General features: G+C 41.6%; 1 protein-coding gene and 1 long non-coding RNA gene across 3 annotated transcripts in view; one reads left to right on the top strand and one right to left on the bottom strand.

Moving 5' to 3' along the window:
• LOC125723832 (NACHT, LRR and PYD domains-containing protein 12-like) overlaps nt 1–16,076 on the bottom strand; it is a 240,480-nt gene that overhangs the window by 38,865 nt on the left and 185,539 nt on the right. The gene's annotated exons all lie outside the window — the stretch shown is intronic.
• On the top strand, nt 10,711–12,119 carry LOC125723882 (uncharacterized). Its single transcript, XR_007387011.1, has 3 exons — nt 10,711–10,947; nt 11,128–11,230; nt 11,722–12,119. It is a non-coding gene; the product is annotated as an uncharacterized LOC125723882 (long non-coding RNA).

Genomic DNA, 16,076 nt, shown 5'->3' with positions numbered 1-16,076 from the left:
AGCTCTCTAACCTTCAGGGTCAGCCAGAACTGAGCCAGCAAACCTTCAATATAAACCAAGAAACAGCTGTAAGGTCCTTTTTGGTCAGAGTCTTTCTCATGATGGTGGGTAAATGTGGGACGGCTCTTCTGATCCTCATGACTTCTTGTGCGCATATTAAAATGGGGCAGATATGTGGGGATGGAGACTCGGTGACTTACAGTAACACCCTATGGTGTAAATTGATCACTATAAGAGTTAATAAAGATTAACACTGTAAAAACAACACTCATGGCACTCTGTAAAGTGTGAAAGATAACACTGGACCCATATAAACACCATGCAGTGTTAATGTAACACTGGCACATTTGCTGTGTAGTGAGCGGCATTTAGCAACCAGCATCAAAAATATTTTAGCTGTATTTTGTTAGTTTATTTTAAATAAGTCGCCCCCGGTTTATTTAATTACATGTATTAGCTATAGGAACTAGAGCCCGGTATTTACAGTAGTGACATACATTAAAAGCATTTTAAAACTTTGGTAGAATAATGCCTTAGTTATTTTAATAAACAAGCTTTTTCAGTAAATGTTTGTTCACACTCATGCGAGCGCACACACACACACACATACAGACACACGCACACAGACACACGCACACACACACACGCACACACACAGACACACGCACACACACACAGACACACGCACACACACGCACAGACACACGCACACACACAGACACACACGCACACACACACACACGCACAGATAAGATAAGATAAGAAAAAACTTTATTTATCCCGAGGGAAATTCTTTTGTCCTTTACATGCTCAGTGCAACAATAGGAATAAAGGTAAAGAAAATAATAGTGCAAATAACTATGAGTAATACTTTGTATTATAACTATATAAATACTCCTAAATACTCATACTCTGTACAAAGTAAAAAAAAAAAAAAAAAAACTGTAACTAAGCTATAACAAATATAAAATAACAGATTATTAGTGCATGTGGTAATGAAAAGTGTCTTAGTGTTGTGCCTTGAATAATTGAGATAGCAGCATGTGATGATGGGTAAAACAAACATTCAATACCAAACAGATGATAATATTGCACAATCCAAATAAGGATTAATGACAGTTCTGAAAAAATCACCTACAAAATGAGGAAGAGTTATACAGTCTTATTGCCACAGGTAGAAAGGATTTCCTGTGTCGTTCGGTTCTGCATTTGGAGGCAGTTAGTCTTTTGCTGTGGGAGCTCTGATGACCCATCATGTCTGCGTACATGGGGTGGGAGGGGTTGTCCATGATACTGAGAAGCTTTTTCAGCATTCTCCTCTCAGACACCTCCGCCAGGTTCTCCAGTCTGACCCCCAGGACACAGGCACAGACACACACACACACAGACACAGACACACACAGAGACACACACGCACACACACACAGACACACACATACAGACACACACACAGACACACACGCACACACACACAGACACACGCACACACACACAGACACACACGCACACACACGCACACACACACACACACAGACACACACGCAGACACACACGCACACACACAGGCACACACACACAGACACACACACACACAAAACCCCAGACACGCACACAAGTGCACACCCCAAGGACTGTCCTGTAGAGTTTGATAATCAAACTCAATCAAAAATCACCAGGCATATATACAATGTACTGTAGTTAACATTTTTTCTTAATATGTATAAGGATCGTTTTGTTAAAGCAAAAAGAAATGCTGTAGGTGACGTCAGACGCCGGAGACTTGGCGGAAAATCTGAATGAACAGCGAGGACAGCGAGGGGAATTTGGAATCTCTTCAGGAATACATCGACTGGTACTTCGACATTATAGTCATGAAGAAGAACGCAAATGCATCTTCTCCAGCCAAAAGCGAGACGCCGTCCTCCAAAAGAAGTCGCCCGGCAGACTCCCCCGGAACAGCATCGCCGACTGGTAAAGACTTTGCCGACATCCTGGATTCAATCGACAAGCGATTGTCCAGCTTCGACGCGAGGTTGGCTCTGGTCGAGATTCTACATCAGGAATTCAAATCCCTGAGGGAATCTTTGGAGTTCAGCCAGCAGCAGGTGGAAACTCTCTGCTGAAAACGGTTAAGTCTCTAACTGAAAATGTGACCCATCTAAATGAAGAAAATAAAAAACGAAAGAGACTGTCATTGATCTACAGGCCCGTAACATGAGCGATAACCTGGTGTTTTCAGGCATCTCGGAATCTGCCGAAGAGGACGCAGAAGTTACTGTGAAAGCCTTTATTAAGAACCACCTGAAGCTTTCGGAGGACAATGTGAAAAACATCTGTTTTGAGAGAGTACATCGGCTGGGAGCCAAGAGGCCTGGTGCACTGAGACCAAATTTGTGGCTAAATTTGGACATTTTAAGCAGAAGGAGCAGGTGAAGAGCCGCGGCAGGGAGCTGAAAGGAACGGACTTTGGCGTAAACGACCAGTTCCCCAAAGAGATCCTGGAGCGACGCAGAGTTCTGTTCCCAATCCGACGTAACTTCATTCAGAAGGGCTCCCGAGCTGTCATCGCCGTAGACCGGCTCTACGTGGATGGGCAGCTGTACCGCGACCCCAGTTCCACTCCCTGGTTATATTAATGCCAGTCCAGATAAGAACCCGTTATATATTTTTCTTATTTCCTCTAATCCTCTTCCATTAACATCTCTCTAGCTTATACATGTTAATCTGCTAATTGAACATGATGTCATATCGAATACATTACCGTCAGTCTCCACAGCGCTACAGTGCTAACAATGTTTCCGCTTCTCTCTTGTCCTCACGTATACCCTCACCAACTTGCCCCTTTGTATGTATCTCTCACTTCCGCCTTCTTTCACTGCACCGATCACCTGCTTTTCTACTCTGTCACACACAAAACCCTCAGTCTTTACACATCTGCACAGCACGACCACGTACATATGCACTCAGCGTCAGCACAACCACTCCGACCTCATAGCGCACACAGACACATAGGACACACACACGCACAAGCGTGTACACGCTCGCTTATACCTCATTCATTTGCATGTGCAAATGTCAGTTTCACAGTTATAGATCCAGAGGGTAGATTTATAATCATTAAATTATCTATACTTAACAAAAAGTTATGTATTGTTAGTATATATGGTCCAAATGTTGATAACCCCTCATCCTTCCACGTTTTCTTTACCGCACTCTCTGGACACCTAGATTGCGCACTTGTTCTGGGGGGCGACCTCAACTTTGGACTAGATAAAGAAATGGACAGGCTCAGTACAGCTGCTCAGCGCAATTGGGAATCCATAAATATAGTTAAACAGTACATGAGCGACTACGGACTTTGCGATGCATGGCGTCCTCTTCACCCCACCCGTAGGGAATATACTTTCTTCTCACATGTCCATCACTCTTACTCTCGTCTGGATTATTTCCTAGTCAGTAGCTCTCTGCTGAGTGACATTTCAGACACAGAGATACACCCTATAGCTGTCAGCGATCATGCTCCTGTGTCTTTAACCCTAATAAATAAGAAGGCCACTCCACCAAGTAGAAACTGGAGATTTAATGCATCATTGCTTAAAGATGGAGACTTTATTAACTATTTAAAAAAAGAGTGGGCTTTATATTTAGACTATAATGACCTGCCTGGAACATCAGCATCTGTTCTCTGGGAAGCAGGCAAAGCTGTGATGAGAGGTAAAATAATCTCATCCTCATCATATAAAAAGAAAAAAGAAAACAAGTGTATTCAAGAATTAGAAGAAACCATCAAATCCTTAGAAGAAGCCTACGTTTCATCCCAGGAACAGGAAATGCTGAATAAAATATGTAAAGCAAAACTAGAATTAAATGAAATTAACAAAAAAACTCAATTCTTAGCACAAAGGCTTCGCTGGGAAAATTATGAACATGGTAACAAATCAGGTCATTTTTTAGCTAATCAGTTAAAATAAATAAGGAAAGAACAACTATATGTGCTGTTAAAGACTCAAATGGGGATACAGTATATGATCCTGACAGAATAAGCAACATTTTCAGGGACTTTTACAAATCTTTATATTCACCACAGATAAACCCATCTAAAGACGAAATTGATCAGTTTCTTGATAGTATAACCCTTCCGAAATTATCAGACAATCAAGCGATAGCACTGGACTCTCCGCTGACTCCAGGTGAACTCCTGGAAGCCCTGAACGGTATGCCCAATAAAAAGGCGCCAGGTCCAGATGGATTTCCAGCAGAATTCTATAAATAATTCTGGACAACTCTGGCACCAACATTCCACAGAATGTTGCAAGAGACCAGGGAAAATGGTCGGCTACCACCAAATATGAATTCTGCTAACATTAGTCTCTTGCTAAAACCAGGCAAAGACCCTACATTGCCTACCAGCTATCGTCCAATATCCCTTATTAACGTTGACCTTAAAATAATCTGCAAAGCTCTCTCAAAAAGAATAGAGAAGATAACCCCTCTCATAATTCATCCTGACCAGACTGGTTTCATAAAAGGGAGGCACTCATCAACAAATACACGAAGATTACTTAACCTGATAGACTATTCATGCAATAAAAACCTTCAAATTAAAATATTGTCTCTAGATGCAGAAAAAGCATTTGATAGAGTTAACTGGAATTTTTTATTTGCAGCTTTACGCAAATTTGGTTTCGGAAACTCTTTCATGAACTGGTTAAAAATATTATATAGTTCCCCAACAGCATATGTCAGGACGAATGACCAAACATCCTCCAGTTTCTGTCTCAAGAGGGGCACCAGGCAGGGATGCCCTCTCTCCCCCTCACTATTTGCAATTTTTATTGAACCACTAGCAGCAGCAATTAGACAGGCTATAGTGATCAAAGGCATTAAATGCAGGAATATAGAACATAAGGTAAGTCTTTATGCAGATGATGTGTTACTTTTTCTCCAGCATTAACAAAGCACTCTCTATGAGGTAATTACATTAATAAACTCTTTCTCAAGAGTCTTAGATTATTCGATAAATTGGTTCAAATCTACAGTTCTCCAATTAATTGCTCCTTCCAGAATAATTCTCCCACTCTGGAGATATTAAATATTTAGATATTAATGTTTCACCTAGGCTGGCAGATTTAACTAAACTAAACCATATCCCACTTTTAAAAAAAGTAGAGGATGATCTGGTTAGGTGGAAGTCCCTACCCATATCACTTATGGGAAGGGTCGCCTCAATGAAAATGATGGTTTTGCCAAGAATTAATTATTTATTTGCAATGATCCCGAGCAAACCACCACCTGACTGGTTTAGATCTCTGGACTCTGCCATCTCTAAATTCCTCTGGAAAGATAAACCCCCACGTATTAGCTTAAAAACACTGCAAAGGACTAAGGACAAAGGAGGACTAGATCTGCCTAACTTTCACCACTATTTCTTAGCCAACAGGCTCCAAAAACATCTCAGGGTAGTTAAAACATACCCTCTTAGATGAGCCTTGGCTAGACGTAGAACAAGCACTATGCAATAATATAAAGATTTCGGATCTACCATTCATTAGCTCAGACATTAAACGACACGAATGCTTCAAAAGCATCAGTATCAGCTCTTCTCTGACAGCGTGGTGGGAGTTTCTAAAAGCGACTGAGTCTTCATTAATCCCATGCAAACGTACTCCCATTTGGAACAACCCTGATGTACTACTAAACAATAATATGATAAACTTCCCAGATTGGAGTTGTAAAGGTATTAAATACTTGGAACATACATTCGAAGGAATAGACTTTATTCCCTTTGACATATTAGTTAAACAATATGGGATTAACAAGAATAGATTTTTAGAATATCAACAAGTTAAATCTATAGTAAAAAAGAAATTAAGGTCTAAACAAATCAAATTACAAATACTACCAAGTGTGGCAGAATTCCTTAATCTCAAAACCCCCAAATTATTGTCTAAAATATACAGGACACTTTCTGAAATGTACCATTCCAGCCTCTCCTTCAGTCATGGGCGACCTAGATCGTGTCACTACAGAGATTAACACAACCCACATGGCTTTCACCGCCTTATGCATTGCTAAGAAGACTGTCCTTATCCATCCATCCATCCATCCATCCATTTTCCAAACCACTTATCCTACTGGGTCGCGGGGGGTCCGGAACCTATCCCGGAAGCAATGGGCACAAGGTAGGGAACAACCCAGGATGGGTGCCATTGCAGGGCACACTCACACATGCACACCTATGGGCAATTTAGCAACTCCAATTAGCCTCAGCATGTTTTTGGGCTGTGGGGGGAAACCGGAGTACCCGGAGGAAACCCCACGACGACATGGGGAGAACATGCAAACTCCACACACATGTGACCCAGGCGGAGACTCGAACCCGGGTCCCAGAGGTGTGAGGCAACAGTGCTAACCACTGCACCCCTATTTTAGAACAAATTGGCTGTAATCTAACAAATCACAATTATGATCCATTAAATGAAAAATAGGCCAGCTATCCCTTTCTATCTAATCATTATTGAATATAATTTCAGTCCTCCGTAAAAATATCTATTATTCCAAAGAGGACTATTGTGAGGAGCGAAATTATGTGAATACAACATTTTCTAATATTGTGACACCTGTTTATGATAATTAAATAATTGAATAGGTAGTATGATAAGCTGAAAATCACAAATTAAAGAAACTGAGATCACACTTTGCTTGAAGGGACAGATACTTAGCAGTAACACCGTTACCACTGAAGTACAAATCATTAACAAATATAGTTGCTACTTGAGGTCATGTTTGTTGACATCAGTATTTCACTTGTGTTATTTATTACATGTTCCTTCAGTAACGTTCATAGTAGATATAGTTCAATGATATGTTATGTCTTAGGTCTTAAGCAAGAAGAGATTATTTTAAATACTAAGTGTCTTTGCCTCATGAGAGCTGCCTGCGGTTGGTTCCACAGACCCTGAAGAGAGATCAGACTTTGGAGAAATGAACAGCAGAGTAAGGAGGGGGAGGGTTAGGGTAGGAATCCGCCCGCAGGAAGGGATTCGAAGCTGCCCAACTGGTGCACAAAGTATTTTTATGTAGTTATGAAGTAGTCGCAGTAGGCCGTCCGCAATATGTTATGCGGTAGTACAAATGTATGAGTAGTTGTTACGTTAATCATATTAATCATATGTTAACCATGTACAGTATTTACAGTGATTCAATGACAATATGTCATTGTGTCAATCATTAGTCAAAGAACAACCAAATATTTACAGTAATTCAATGTCAATATAATCAATTTCTACAGTCAGACGGCAAACTGTAAGGTGCACACATGATGGGAGAGTTCTACAAGCTAGGAACATGTGAGGACTGGACAGGGCACACACAAGACATGTTGGTTATGGGTAAACATACACGCCACGATCAGGAAAACAACTGACCATAACCACAACAATACAAGGGCTATTTACAATTACAGACACAGGGCTACATACACGAGTGCTCGCAAGGCATACTGGGATGCGCGGATCTCCCTGGTGCTACACTACACTGAATCCTGCCCATATCCCCCACCACGCGATCACGAATATTTTCAGCGGCAAAAAGTACCCATCGGCCATTCCCCCCTGTTTGAGCACCCGTCTGAAAAGCCTGTTAATGATGAAGCCTGCAAACTCATAATAAATGCCACATTTGAAGTGTCACTATTGAATAAATTACCTGTCATTTTGTGGACCATGGTAAAAGAGCACTTCATGCAGTCATAAAAGTGACCCTATCACAACCCTGTCCATCCGACAACCCACCGAAACTCAATCTACTGCAGACTCCTCACAAATGGTAACACAAATAAACAGTTAACGCTAGAAGCGCCGTGTTGGTTTTACCTACTTATAGTGCGACTAGGCGGTCATAAGAACACTAAGTCTTTCGATAAGGACACTGTCACTGACACATAATGACCGCTAGATGGCGCTTTTTGCACAAAAGAAATAGTTTGGTTATAAGATCAGGGTGCGTTTGGCCAATGAGTCATTCATTTCCATGTTGATAGTTTCTGACTGACTCGACTGAGAAAATCATCTGAAAAAGACTAGTTTCATTTTTATTTGATTTGTTTTTAATCTTTACCTTATGTCTTGGATAATGTGAAGGTTTGTTACCATTTGACTTTCCCATTTGACTTTCTTTTGTATTCAGATTCACCCACTTCAGAGAACTTGGATTTGGAAAATTTATGGTCTATAATATATGAAGACTTTGCATTCTATTTAACAGTATGAGAAAATTACATAGCACAATAAATCACAACGCTAACCATTTTATGTGACGCCCGCTCCGTCCGCTCCTCGTGTGTGCCAAGCCCCCTGATTACCCACGTGTGCTTCCCTGATCGTCTCCAGCTTTGTCCATTTACTTTGCTTTGTCCTGTCTTATTTAAGTCCTGGTCTTACCTGTTTGCCTTGTCTGTCATTGATGTTACCTGATGTTAGTCTGCGTCCAATGTTCCCGGCTCCTCGTAGTATTAAAAACCCTGTTTCCCCGTACCTTGCCGGTCTTGCCTGCTTCCTTGCCTGCCTGCCTTTCCGTGAGCCTTACCCGCGCTCGCGTCGCGTGACATTTTAAGCACCTGCAAAGGAAAGACTATATGATTATATTCCACATTGATTCGTTCGTTTGTTCGTTCATTCTGACAATGTTAAAACGTTAACATTAAAGCATTAAAAGTGTGGAAAGCAAGAAAGTGGCGTGTGGCTGCTCGGTGAGAACAGGACAGAAGCTAACAGTTGGATAACAGCTTTCCCAGTGCTTGTGAAGTTGATGCCCTTGCAGTGTAGCGTTATACTCATGGATGCAGAAGGTATAATCAAAGCTCAACACCTAGCCTGCTAAATGTGCCCTTGAGAGGTAAAGTGGGCTATCCCACAAAAACAAGGTTTTGAAAAAATGAGCTCCAAAGTAAAAAAATCAGTGTGCCTATACCCTACAATTGATATATATCATAGGTAGCACAGAGGTATGACTTAGATAATAACAACTTATCCAATTGAAAATATTCAATAAAAAGGGGGTAGGGGTCAAAAATGTGGGATAGCCCACTTTACCTCTCAAGGGCACAAATAGCCAAGATGCAACACCCCCTCACAGAGTAACACAGTTCATTGTTAGATGATTTGGCTGAAACTAATTCATATCACGAGTAGCCTACCACCCTCTATTATGAGTCTCAGCTGAAACTAATTCATATCACGAGTAGCCTACTACCCTTTATTATGAGTCTCAGCTGAAACTAATTCATATCACGAGTAGCCTACTACCCTCTATTATGAGTCTCAGCTGAAACTAATTCATATCACGAGTAGCCTACCACCCTCTATTATGAGTCTCAGCTGAAACTAATTCATATCACGAGTAGCCTACCACCCTCTATTATGAGTCTCAGCTGAAACTAATTCATATCACGAGTAGCCTGCCACCCTCTATTATGAATCTCAGCTGAAACTAATTCATATCACGAGTAGCCTGCCACCCTCTATTATGAGTCTCAGCTGAAACTAATTCATATCACGAGTAGCCTACCACCATCTATTATGAATCTCAGCTGAAACTAATTCATATCACGAGTAGCCTGCCACCCTCTATTATGAGTCTCAGCTGAAACTAATTCATATCACGAGTAGCCTACCACCATCTATTATGAATCTCAGCTGAAACTAATTCACATCACGAGTAGCCTACCACCCTCTATTATGAATCTCAGCTGAAACTAATTCATATCACGAGTAGCCTGCCACCCTCTATTATGAGTCTCAGCTGAAACTAATTCATATCACGAGTAGCCTACCACCCTCTATTATGAGTCTCAGCTGAAACTAATTCATATCACGAGTAGCCTACCACCCTCTATTATGAGTCTCAGCTGAAACTAATTCATATCACGAGTAGCCTACCACCCTCTATTTTGAGTCTCAGCTGAAACTAATTCATATCACGAGTAGCCTACCACCCTCTATTATGAGTCTCAGCTGAAACTAATTCATATCACGAGTAGCCTACCACCCTCTATTATGAGTCTCAGCTGAAACTAATTCCACACATATAATAGAAAAATGCAGGCACAGCTTGTTAATGAATAAATATGCATTGTATTTTGTAAAAACAATGTATGTCGCAATGGATTTTTGTCCAGAAAGCTGTGTGGAAGTGTAAGCTTTTGCAATAAATAGCGTAAGGTCAGCATTACCATTTATTGAAAATGAATCACAGCATGGGGCAGCATGGTGGTACAGTGGTTAGCACTGTTGCGTCACACCTCTGGGACCCGGGTTCGAGTCTCCGCCTGGGTCACATGTGTGCGGAGTTTGCATGTTCTCCCCGTGTCATCGTGGGGTTTCCTCCGGGTACTCTGGTTTCCCCCCACAGTCCAAAAACATGCTGAGGCTAATTGGACTTGCTAAATTGCCCGTAGGTGTGCATGTGTGAGTGAATGGTGTGTGAGTGTGCCCTGTGAAGGGCTGGTCCCCCATCCTGCATTGTTCTCTGCCTCATGCCCATTGCTTCCGGGATAGGCTCCGGACCCCCCATGACCCAGTAGGATAAGCGGTTTGGAAAATGGATGGATGGATGGATGGATAGTTTAATATGCTGTTGCAGTTAGAGTTCACTTTTTCTAAACATGTAGATGGCAGAATTTTATGTGGTGGAATTTCCTGAGCAGGAAGAAGTAGCAGTGGTGAGCAAACACTGGATGAAGGGGGAGAAGAAGTAGCAGTGGTGAGCAAACACTGGATGAAGGGGGAGAAGAAGTAGCAGTGGTGAGCAAACACTGGATGAAGGGGGAGAAGAAGTGTCTGTGGCCAACATTTGTTTCGCCAGACAAAATAGGAAAAGCTGTAACCAATCATGCAAAACCTGACATTTCCTGGCAGTGTTATGCAGGTGAAATTGCTTATTCAACAGGTAAGTTTTTGTGTCTTAACAAAAACAAGTTTTTGTGAATTAACCTTGACCATTTGTTAACACCAATTTGTTAGTATACAGCACCATTATATTGAGGCATATCACCCACTCAGCTCCAAAAAAGTTTTTGTATTTCATTCACTGATTGTATTTGTTTTTCTCTGCAAATTTTGTACGTAGAAAGTTATGAGAAAGCCAAGAAAAATGCCAAGGCGATAGAAGAGGACTCTTCGTTTTCCAGTGATCCAGAATGACAGCTGCAAAGGGGAGATCGTTGTAGAAGGTACAGTCATTTTCCTGCACCATTTCATTGCAATGAATTAAGTGCAGATTTCAGGCTTAGAATTTCTGCATTATACAATCAAAATTTATACTCTCTGCAGTTTATCTAATTAGCATCTGTGTTTTCTGTGTATGTTGTCTAAAGATTGTAATTTTCTATTATGGCTGTGTGATATGTCCAAATTCATGTGACATTTTAGGTCATTTCATATCTCGTTGATACATACCAGGATATAGCACATTTTCTGTAGGTTCAAAGCATAGTTTATGTAAAATGACCGCAAGGATAAACTTATGCCTTGTTAACTTTTATTTGTCTAGTGTATCATTCAAATGTATCAAATAGCTTAAAATGTACTACCACTAACTGTGATTTGCAACACAATGTAATAAATGACAGAATATTTAATAAAACAGTTATCATTTTTCTGTCGTCACATAATATACATCTTCATTTTGGACAGCCCTATTTATGATTATATTATGCACTAGGGTGGCCCTTATAAATGGAAAAAGGCTAAAGAATAACCAAGGACGTCGGACTGAATCGCAGACAGCAGAAGAAGGCTTCACAGAGACATTCTCTGATTTATTTGACATTGCTCACCAGATGCATTGCCATTAATTACTGCTGAAGAAGACAAAGCCTTTCTGCTTGCACAACGTGAACAAGGCCGAAAGGGTGTCATGGCAGGCGTGGATGCATCGCCGGTAAAGAAAAAAGCAGAACTGAACATTAACCGGATAAACGCTGTAAGTGGGAAGAAAAACAGAAAGTGGAACTAGATTTGATGAACCAAAGTATTGCGCTCTCCTCAAGTCACTCTGAATCTATTTGGCCAATTTCTGCATTATAGAATCAAAATGTATACTCTCTGCAGTTTAATCCATTAGCATCTGTGGTTTGTGTGTATGTTGTCTAAAGATTGTAATTTTCTATTATGGCTGTGTGATATGTCCAAACTCATGTAACATTTCATTGGTAAATTCAATTCAATTCAATTCAATTTAATTTATTTTTATATAGCAGTTTTTACAACAAAGTTGCCCCAATGCACTTTACAGGAGTGTGTTGCGGAACATCCTTAACAGAGATAACGACAGAACACAGAAACAGTGAAAATGGAAAAATGAAAGAGAAAGTCAGATGACAGTGGAGGAGAGGAACCAAAAACTCCCAAGTGGGGAGAAAAAAACCTCTGGGGGTCCACCCCCCTGGGCATGTTAACATCACTGGACGAGGGTAGAGAAGTAGCCGGATTGTTTGCTAAGAGCAAGGTGTAAACTGTGATCCGGTCCTAGTTAAAGTCCATCAGTGAGACAGTCCTCCACATAGGCCTGTCGGGTGGCAGGATGGAAGCTGCACCGACATCGTCATAGATCGCAGGTCACATCTGTGATGGCACCCTTCCGTAGACCCTGATGGCAGCTCAGAAGGTGCCCCCTCGGGCACCCTCCAGACATGTGAGAAGGAAGGCAGAGAGTGCAGGTGTCAAAGAGTGCACTGATACATTAATGGACAAGCACGGTAGGTAAAAATGGCACGTACAGCAGCATCAGCAGCCATAATTACGGTGTTAAGTGCTAACTTGTGGGTAAGCTAAACTAAAGTAATAGGTCTTCAGTCGAGATTTAAAGACTGAGACCGATTCAGCATCCCGGACATAGGCTGGTAAGCCATTCCACAGTATAGGGGCCCTGTAGCAGAATGCTTTACCACCAACAGTCACTTTAGTTTTATTAAATAAAAATGCAGAACTGATCATTAACCGGATAAACGCTGTAAGTGGGAAGAAAAACAGAAAGCAGAACTAGATTTGTTGAACCAAAGTATTGCGCTCTCCTCAAGTCGCTCTGAATCTTCTGATTCAACATAAAGAGTGTTTGGACGTGCGGCTGTAGAAAACAAAATAAGCTGAAAGAGAGGAAGGAACTTACTGACTGCTGATGTTGTAGAATCACTTGGCTGCACCAAAACAAGTTTTGCAGTGCAGTGCACACACTCTCCCCTGCTGTTCATGCTTCTGGGCAGAAAGTCAACGATATCAATATCAACCACTCTTCCATTTAACATGCATGCCAAAGCATAATTTTCTCAGAGCAAGTGAACTGAAGGCAAACAGTGGACCACCTTCCAATCACTGTGTCTGGGTCTGGAGTTGATCGACTTCTTTGCATTGCCAAACAGCACTAGCACTGGTGAAGCAATGGCTAATGCAATGCTGGAAGAGGTTGAGTCATGGGGAATTAAGGATCGTATAAAAGCACTCAGTCTTGATACCACAGCGAGCAATACTGGGCGAAAAAATAGTGCCTGTGTGTCGTTTGAAGGCAAGATTAATTCAGACCTGCTGTATTTGGCTTACCGTCATCACATTCACTAACTAATGCTAGACGAAGTATTTGTAGGAGTTATGGGTCCAACAAGTGGTCCAGAAATTGGACTGTTAAAACGTTTCAAGTCATTTTGGCCTAGTTCAGTTCACAATGACTACAAGGCAGGAATTGGCGACTCACAAGTAGCCGCAGCAGTGCCCGACTTCCGAGCAGAAGTCACACGTTTCTCAGTTGCAGACTGCATAACCCTGTCATGACTACAGAGAACGACCTGAACTAGCCATTGTGTTTCTGGGTGCTGTGCCTCCCCGTGTTCATATTACCAAACCTGGTGCATTGCATCAAGCTCGCTTCATGGCCAAGCTGATATATGCATACAAAATATTCTTGTTTCGATATTCTAACTTCAAGCTTACCAACCGTGAACAAAAAGGCTTGGCAGATCTCTGCATATTTGGCCTTCAGGTCTACCTGCAATTGCGGTTCTTGTTTTGGCTGCCAATCATTGCTCCAGCAAATGAGCTGCATCTGCTGAAAATACTGTTTTCACTTCATTCACAAGCAGCAAGAAGTGCCCTAACAAAGCTCTGTGTCTGTCTCTGGTACTTTAGTGACGAGTTGATTACACTGTCATTCTTTAACAGAGATATTTATGTCATAGAGGAAAAAGTTTATGGTTTCAGCGCGTCAGAAACCAGCATCTGAAGATCCACCAAAATGAATAACAGTTAATTTCACCCAGATCAATGAAATTCAGTTACATCCATCCATACATTTTCCAAACTGCTTATCCTACTGGGTCGTGGGGGGTCTGGAGCCTACCCCGGAAGCAATGGGCACGAGGCAGGGAACAACCCAGGATGGGGGGCCAATCCATTGCAGGGCACACTCACACACCATTCACTCACACATGCACACCTACGGGCAGTTTAGCAAGTCCAATTAGCCTCAGCATGTTTTTGGACTGTGGGGGGAACCGGAGTACCCGGAGGAAACCCCACGATGACATGGGGAGAACATGCAAACTCCACACACATGTGACCCAGGCAGAGACTCAACCCCGGGTCCCAGAGGTGTGAGGCAGCAGTGCTAACCACTGCACCACCATGCTGCCCCATGCAGTTACATGACTTTGTGAATTCAAAGAAGTTTTTTGACGTGTTGTCAGTTCCAGACTCATTTTGTTCAAAGTGCTCCTGAGACTTGGATAACCAACGACGACTATTTGAAGGCTGAGGAAACTGTACGGGTGCTGTGGGTGACAAATGACACTGCAGAGAGAGGCATGGCTATGATACAGGAGTATAGTGATTTACTGACAAATAGTGAAGAACAAACACAGTTTGTTTGCTGAGCATGGAAAGCTTTTCCCAGACAGTAACAGGATGTCTGTACTTCATGGATTTTCTGCGTCTACGAGTAAACCATCAACCCTTGCATGAATGACAATTATGACGTCGATTACTTTAGTTAACACTAGCTACCTCAGATTTCTGAATAGAAATGTAGCCTGACGTAATAAATTGCACAATGTAGCAATGACGTTACGGAAGAGTTGTTTGTTAGTGACTTTCGAATTTACCGCTTAATGCCAATCATAGCCTATTAATCGGGTTTTCGGGAAAAAGATTAATATTTCAGAATGCTTCAGCACACCCTAAATGTCAACTGAACTCAATAAATTTTTGCAAATCTTTTTTTTTTGAGTTGATTGACAGGGTTGAAAAAATGATCACCCTATTATACACATTTTTTTTAATAGACCAAACAAGAGATTGGAGGAGCTGGGCCTTGGCTGCAGCAGCGTAGCTGTAAACATGTCCATCCCCACCCAAACCTCCTCCTCGTCCAGCATTCACCTCTACGCCCGAACACGCTTCATCCTCTTCTGAACAACCTCCTTCTTCTCCTACTGCTGCATGTTCAGAGTCTCCTCAGCCAGCAGTAACTGAGCCACCAATTACTTCTGTGACAGCAGTATCACAGAACAGTCAACGTTACTCAATCTCAGAGCTCATTACAGGTACGGTTGCAAATGGTTTGTTACAAAGTAATCCCATCCCATAATGCACAAGAGGTGGCTATATTGTTATTGTACAATAACCCTAAAAACAACAACAACAATAATAATAATAATGATGCTAGCAAAAACAGTAGTGTTCTAAAGTAGTACGTGTTAGATGTCCAATTTTGTTACGTGACGTGTAGAATAGTTATGGTTTTGGCTATTAAGACTGAAAACGTTCATACATTTTAAAGGTTTACTATGTGCATGTCATAATACTTGCATACCATGCACTTATTTCAACCTCTGTGCACTAAATTTAAAAGGTCAGCCAACATGAATGATCAGGCCAGAATTAAATAATTTCTTCATCAATAGACAGTAGTGTATGTTAAATGTCTGAATACACATCGCAGTCCTATACTTTCACAGACCTAAGTTAAATTCTAAAGCCCCCCAGGCCACCGGTATGTGTGTGTTTGTGCACATGAGCGTAAACAAACAT

The sequence above is a fragment of the Brienomyrus brachyistius genome, unplaced genomic scaffold, assembly GCF_023856365.1.
Source record: "Brienomyrus brachyistius isolate T26 unplaced genomic scaffold, BBRACH_0.4 scaffold52, whole genome shotgun sequence".
Classification (NCBI taxonomy): domain Eukaryota; kingdom Metazoa; phylum Chordata; class Actinopteri; order Osteoglossiformes; family Mormyridae; genus Brienomyrus; species Brienomyrus brachyistius.
The sequence above is the reverse complement of the archived record's forward strand: the minus strand, read 5'-3'. Positions and strand labels throughout refer to the sequence as shown.